Raw genomic sequence first — 7,918 nt, 5'->3', positions numbered from 1 at the left:
ACTGCTGACAGTGCATATTTTACATTAAAAAGTTCAAGGCATATTCGTTTATTAAAATGCATTTAGTGATTAAAGAATTACGAGAGAGAGACATATGTTGTGTTACTAACAACACATACTATGTCACTGCTTAAACCAGCCATCAATATTGGCCCACATATGACTATGAATACAGAGTTTAACCCGATAATTTAAGCCATCATTTACTAAAGTGTACTGTTTGTAGTTTGACCAGGTTTTGTCTCCAAGCGAATATAAATTATGTTCTTCTAATAAGGACTGCTGGTGTAAGTCCTTGTTTTTCTATAATCTGCCGTAAATGGTATAAAGCATTAAAATTGGCGAATCAAAGAAGACACGAGCATATGTAATACCAACACGAAAATTGGAAAGTCATGATATAGATATGACAAACTATGATTTTAATAACTGCACATTCTTCATGCTTCTACCAAATGTAGTGCTCGAATGTGCAAATAGCTGTGAATTCCAAATACATTATAGAGTTGAGGATTCATCACAATCAGTTTTCTAACAATTTTGGAAGCCCAGTATGCGCATAGGATATTGTAAGTAATTGCAACGGTGCATTTTTAGTTTAATTTGCTGTTTGGAAGCTGACAACGGGTGGAGGGGAAAACCAGCGTTTGGCATATTTGCAAATAATGATTTTTAAGATTGGTCGTTTCTTGAAGCTTTGGGCAATAACCCTTTGGCCAATTTGGCTGTTTTTGAAAAGGGAAAGACTCGAATAAGCAACACAACTTGAAACTGTGGGATCGTTAATTTTGGTCTGCGAGCCATGAACCGCCTCATGGCTAGCAGACCTTGGCATTGGCATTTAGGTCCTGAACATATTGCCATACTCAAGAAAGAACTCAATTGGGATAATGTTTTTCGAGATTTAGCATGTTACATACGTACGGACATACGGATGGAAGGAGCCGACGCTTTGAACCTGCTTTGTGTGCGCACGCATCATCAACCTGTTACATTGTGTGACCTGGCACGTGCAAGCGAGCACACGATGCTCCATCGCTCGTCATGCCCTCGAGAATCTGCGGCACACTTGGCAGCTGATCCCCTCCTGGTTGCGGCCAACAAGCGGCACCGGCCTACGACAGAGCTCACCGTGGCAAAATGTGCGTCACCTCGTCTCGGAGACGAGGAGAGAGATGAGTGGGGATACGAAATGAGGGGACAAAACAGTCGGACGTTAAAGCTAAATTCCGTGCGTGGTGCAGGAAATCTCAACAAATATGAGACACGTAGCCATCTCCAAGCTGGGGATCAAAGGACTCTCAACAAAGAGTATTGCTTGAAAGGACATTCAGGGAAGATGTTACTAGGAATACTTGTCTGCTTACGGCAATTGTATTTTATTATTTTGATGCAGTTACCGAAAGTAAAAAAAAATACAGAGCGGCTAAAGCGAACTCAAAATTTCAATAACATGCAATTTGGATTTATATTGCATCACGGTGGCGAGATGTTCACTACCTAACCTGGCATACTGAAGGGCATGGGTTCGATCCCTACCCTGACGCCTGTATATTTGTCGTTTGTATTTTCTTTCCATGGTCACGTGGGTTTTTCTCCGGGTCCTCCAGTTTTTCCCCTCCACATTTTGCATCAACGTGCGTTTCGAGGATTTGGTTTCTATACATTTCCACACCATAAGCCTCTTCGTTGAGCTATAATTTTTGGCCAGGTATTCTGGAAAAGAGATACATAGCTCAGTGGGCCTTACCTGGTAAAATGTAAAAAGGAATTAAATAGTCGATTAAATGTGGCCACAAACTCATTTACTAGAAAAGTTAAAAACAACAACAATCCTGAGTTCAATTACTCAAAATTGCAGTACAAATATGAATATTGTGTTTTATAATTTTGATACATAGAAACAGCTTTCGCTTGAAGCATACACAATTCTTATTTATACACATGTGTTAAGATGTCATATACATATTTTATAAAACTGTTAAAACGTGTTTGACAGGCAATACATACATTTATGTTGCAAATGCCGATGTAGCTTTAAAAACACGTATTCTCACTGTGAGCCGAGTCTATCCATAGGACAACTCCTGTTGACCTCTCCACAAAGTGGTACCCATTGTATGAACCCCAGAGTGAGGATGGGTAAAGTCAACCCTCAACCAGGATTTGAATTTACAGACCTGCAAGCTAATCGCTCTCCCACTGGAGCCGCCCGTCTTCCGTTTTAACATCAATTTATATTAAGTGACCAGATGTATTACTGAAGAATGATGTTTCTGAAAAGATATTTTTTGGCTTTCCCTCACTCATGTGTCAAACGGATATCAGGCCAGAGCCCTTAAAGCAGGATCAATGTTATTCGCTACTCACACCTCTCTTTAGGCAAGAATAGTCTCCTGATGAAGGCTGCATCACTGCTGTGTGGAGCAGCCACATTTTAGTCGTGAGGTTGAAGCAAATCAAGTCTTGAGGCTGATAACTTGCACCTCTGTTCACATAGGAGCTTGTCAAACATGCCTTTGCAGCCACACCTGCATCTTTTTTAAGCTTGTTAGTAACATACTCTTTGGTTCTTTCGGTAAAGTCACGTAGGTATAAAATAAAATAAATTAAATCACGACGTTTCGGGCGCAACACAAGCGTCCGTCATCAGGTCGGGACAACCACAGCAAGAAACAATTTATTTTATTTTCTACCTACGTGGCTTTACCGAAAGAACCAGAGTATGGATCCCTGCAGTCAGGAAAACCTCAAATCTAGATTGTTAGTAACACCTTATTTTTTGTTAATAACTTTATTTAGCTTTTTTTGATTTGTTGAGATGTATCTTTTTTTTTGTAATATATTTCTCTGTCTTTTTGTTTAAGTCGTTTCCTATCCGATTCTTCATCTTTACTATCAGATATTTACATGTGAAACAGCCACTTTACACGGCGTTATATATAATTAAATACGTGTGATAACTCTCATAATGATGACCCAAATATGCACAAACGTTTGCTATACGCTTGTATGGCTACCGGGGACCTACCCAACATGAAACTCACCAAATTGATTCAAGGATTGCCAAAAACTGAGCCATAAAAACCACAGCTAAAATGAATTGCTTTGTCAGCCAAGTCGATGACGTCATTACGCGTGACTATAACGAGATGAGGTAATTGCACGTGATGTCATCGCTCAACGTCACATGCCATACGAGCGCCTCCTCTACCGATTACATCATTGCATGTGACGTCATCGCATTGCGAGGCGATTAGTGCCAATTAAATATATTTGAGGAAACAAAGACGTGTTGGGATTTTTTTTTACAAAATGCATGCATATGCATGATTTTTCTCTCCCTGGTTTTTAATCAAACTTAATAACAGTGTACTATTTACTGAAAATATTTTTTCGTAAAAAAAATAATCTTAAGGAAAACAAGACTTCTGTTGATGAGATGAGTTAATGTACTTTCATTTCTGACATTTATTCGTTGCAATTTTTAATGAAAATACATGGAACATTTCGATATAAAGCTTTCGTGACTGCAGGGATTCATCTTCTTGGTTCTTTCGGTAAAGTCAAGTAGAAGGGAAGTAATAAAATAATAAAAATAAAACACAATAAAATAATTCTCACGACGTTTCGGCCACAACGCAAGCAGCCATCCTCAGGTGAAAACCAGGTCCGTCGAGGCGACAGAGTCTGGTTTTCACCTGAGGACGGCTGCTTGCGTTGTGGCCGAAACGTCGTGAGAATTATTTTATTGTGTTTTATTTTTATTATTTTATTACTTCCCTTCTACGTGACTTTACCGAAAGAACCAAGAACATGGAACATTCATAATCAGATTCTGTGCAAATTAAAGCGTATTACAGATTCCGTTTAGTACATTATTTCTGTATTTTTAGGTTATTTATATTGAACAAAAATTACCTTCTCCATCCAGAGATTAACGGGTATAATGCATGTTCTAACACATGCTGTGCTCTTCATTGGTTGCGTTAAGTCATCGCTTTGTAAGTGAATCCAGCCAGCATCCACATTTGGTGAGTAGAATGCAATACCTGTTCGCTGAATGGACACTCATCACTCAATGACTGGATTGACCTTACACAGTACTTGGACCGCTTTCACTCTTTCGACAGGAGTAGGCGGTCACAGCATTCAAAAATAAACATACTTTTCACGCGTGCGAGAGTTTCTGGTAGCATTCAAAAGGGCCCAGACTTGCTCGGTTCAAGGTACAAGCCATCTCCGAATCAACATGAGCTGGTGGTACAAACTCCAAAAAAAAACATGCTGCTATAAATTACCCAACTTGTAAACAGTTGGAGATGTGACCCACCCCCCCTCCCCATTTATTTCTGTTTGCTTTGACGTCAGCAGCTAAAAATATGTGCCCATCAGCACTGGCTTGAAAGGTACACGAGTACTTGTACCAAAGCATTGGGGTAATTGGTGTGCTTTGGACATTGATTTTTCTCCAACATAGATATATTAAATTGACCCCTATATGATATCAATAGAAAATGACTAAATATAAAAAAAACATTGAGTACTTATTTTTTCTGCAATTTTTTTTTAAAACTCCGGAAAAAAACACGTACAAATGTGCAGTATATTTTAATCACAAGACAAACTTTTGTTCGATACATTTTGGGAAAGAACATAAATTTAAAAAAAATTGCAGCTTTAAGCAATTCATTATCCCTATATTAGTTAAAATGACAAAATAATACCCTTAATATTGTATATGCAGCTGGCTACTGGCTTTCAAGCAACCATCACCAAACTTTGAGGCTTCATATTATATATTTTATCAGCGGAGCATGTGAACCAACTTTGTTGAGTTATTTTTGGTTCCCTGTAAATTATTCATTTCGTTATCTTGTTCGAAATAAATTCTGGAAATAGCACAAAGATGTGGTATTTTGTTAAAACATGTCCAACCTCACAATCGCTGCAGAAACAGATTGTCCACTGGGCTTTTGTGTAGCCCTCTGCTGAAATGTCTCCTCGGATACAAAAAAAAGACACGTAGATAAATATGAAAATGTACCACAAGTTCTCCCAAAATTCACAGCAGATAATACGGAAAAAAAGAATGTTCTGAAGGTGGACAGATACAAATCACACTTACTACTGCGCAGGTTCTTACCACTCACGCCGTATAGCTATCTGATCCGTTTCTTGTTCAATCTGGTGGTGTTCTGCGTTATGCCTGACTTTTCACTTTGCCTGCTGCCAGCGGCATCACACGCGTGCCGGGAGCGAGCTTATTCACTTCTTTTTTTTCAAGAAACTCCCAGCAAGTGGAGAAAACGATGAAGAACATGTGGTACAGCATGAAAGCACACCCGGGGAGCTAAATCACTCGTACGTTTAAATGGAAGGGCATTATGAGACCAGAAACAAGTACAGCACTCACTGACGCGGAACCCGCAGAAGCATCGTGGAATCTGTGTCAGGCTCTGGTCATGGTTCTCCAGAGACTGGCAGATGAAGCAAACGCTGACTCGTCTTGAGATGACCTCATCCAAGCGTTCTAGCTTCTGTTTTTAAAGCCAGTGTTTACATAACTGCTTGTAAGGAGCAAACTATCCCCCAATTGAAATTGTATGAAGCTCATTAGAACGTGCGTTTTGTGAGTCATGTTTTATGTCTTATTTAATATAGACATTGTTGTATGCGTTTAATAGTGGCAAAATATACTATACATGTGCTGTCGAAAATATTTTCTCCACAAAAACAATCGTGAGGCATTCAATTCAGCTAGCGTCAACATATTTTAGGCAGCCACGATATGGCTTGAAGGAGATGTTGGAATGCGTCTCGTTATGGAACCTCAGTTTTGAGGGTCAGTCAGCACTGCATCGCGTGTGCATGTGTGCGCGCGTGTGTGTGTGTATTCTATTGCATGAAATAGAGGGGGTCTCGTTGACATTCTAAGTACTCGAGAAGCTATTCTAATGATCAGCTGAAATTAAATTTCCTTTGCAAACACTGCAACATGAAAATTGTTTAAAGTAACCATGGAACAGTTACTTGTAATGTCTACCCACTCTGTGTTCATTGACAATGGTCTTAGATACCCACTTGATGCATTTTGGTTTTTAAAATACTGTAATTATATTTAATGGAAAAAACACAAACAGACAGTTACCTAAAAAGTATATTGCGGTCAAGCAAGTTAAAAATTGCGTCTTATGTAAACCAGATGTTAGTAAACCATCCGTGTATAACGTATAACATATGGTTGTTATTTTTTTTTGCAAATAGCACGTGAATAGAATATGCTTAAAATGAACAAATGAAGATGACAGCATACTTTCTATGGCATTGTGTTTCATTTATATGGTCAAGTTATCCTATTTCGGTGGGCTCAACTGATCTGTAGGTTGGTACTGTGTCCAAATTATTCGCGATATCACAGAAAACGGGAAAGAGCAGCAAAAACCGCGGTAAATTAATCCTGTTATCCGATATTGAGAAGCTAAAAAAGACAGCGCGGCGCTACATTCATCCCAATTATCCACGGATGACAGAGATGACGGTGAAGGCGATGATGATTGTGGCAGAGACAATTTTCCAAAACGGACATAAAAGAGGAACTCATTGAAATGGAGGAGTTGGCAGTGAAAGATGGCAGAGTGCAACTGTGCCCCAGTGAAGGAGGAGAGATCGAAAGATGGTGCCAATCGTGCAACAGCTGTATAAGTTGATCAAGTTGATGATGAAGATTACAAATACGTTTTCGTTTGTTGAGGTTTTGAGCCAGCGGGTTAGGATTTGGCAAGGGACACTTTTCGCCGAGGCAATCTGAGTATACAGAACTATTATTAACTTATCGCTATAACAATAACAATTTCACGTGTTTCAGGACACGATTTCAAAACTAAATAACAAATATGCAAAGGCGAGGATGATGTGTGACGATGTTTAATGTATGTATGTTGAACTTCTTTCGCACCGTATGTCGCCAACCGTGCTAATCGGAGGTGCGGGTGAAGGACAACAAACTAAACACGAAAAGAAATAAGCGTTCAACCTAGACGATTTCAAAGTGGATAGCTCCAGTGGCTTCCGAATATCGGAGAGAAGAGCGTTCCAGACGGCCGCAGAAGCGCATCTGAAAGCCCCGCGGTGCGGTGTCCGTCTTTGTTCGATGATTAACCAAAAGCGGCTGCTGCATTGACGGCCCGGGGCTCGCGTGACGATTTATCCTCCTTGACGATCATCGGCAATGTAGTGCGGCTCATTTGTGGCAAGAACTTTGCGTGTAATGAGTGCGATGGCAATGACGTCACCGCCACCTCCAGTCTCCACCAATGCCGACGCGGTCGCAATGTGGTGCGAATTACCTCCACTGCACGACGGTATGCCGAGTGGGAAAACTCGTCCCCCCTTACGTGCCACTTGCTAATGCTTCCTATTGCCTGTCTTAATGGATATCTGTGAAATGATTTGCCTACAACACTTTCCCCATGGATGGAGTACAGAACGACAATTTTTGCTTTTTATTTATTCTATGTTTGCGCATGGCAGTGTGTTCAGGAGCGAGATACCAACGTCGAGGTCTGCTAGCCACGAGAGGGCTTCAGGAAAGTTGTGCAACCCTTTGTTTAAGTAGAACAGGCTAAGGTGGTTTACGATATGGTCCATAGTTTGCACTGTGGATTGTCTTGAATGTATCTCTATGCACCTCGATGTGTCTATGTTAGGTGGACTATGTGATCCATAGTTTGGGTTGCATGGCCACACTCGCACTGCGGCATGTGTCTTTATTTTTTTCATTTACGAAGGAGATGTGTGCATCGTCCAGTCGGAGGAGGTATGATGTTTGGGTTTCGAATGAGGTGATTATTTTGGACATATGAGCTGTTGTACTCTGTTCGGCAGCATTCCTAATGATTCATTATTCTTGTTATAG

This window comes from Lethenteron reissneri, chromosome 23, assembly GCF_015708825.2.
Source record: "Lethenteron reissneri isolate LAM-NWPU_2019-01 chromosome 23, ASM1570882v1, whole genome shotgun sequence".
NCBI classification, from domain to species: domain Eukaryota; kingdom Metazoa; phylum Chordata; class Hyperoartia; order Petromyzontiformes; family Petromyzontidae; genus Lethenteron; species Lethenteron reissneri.
The sequence above is the reverse complement of the archived record's forward strand: the minus strand, read 5'-3'. Positions refer to the sequence as shown.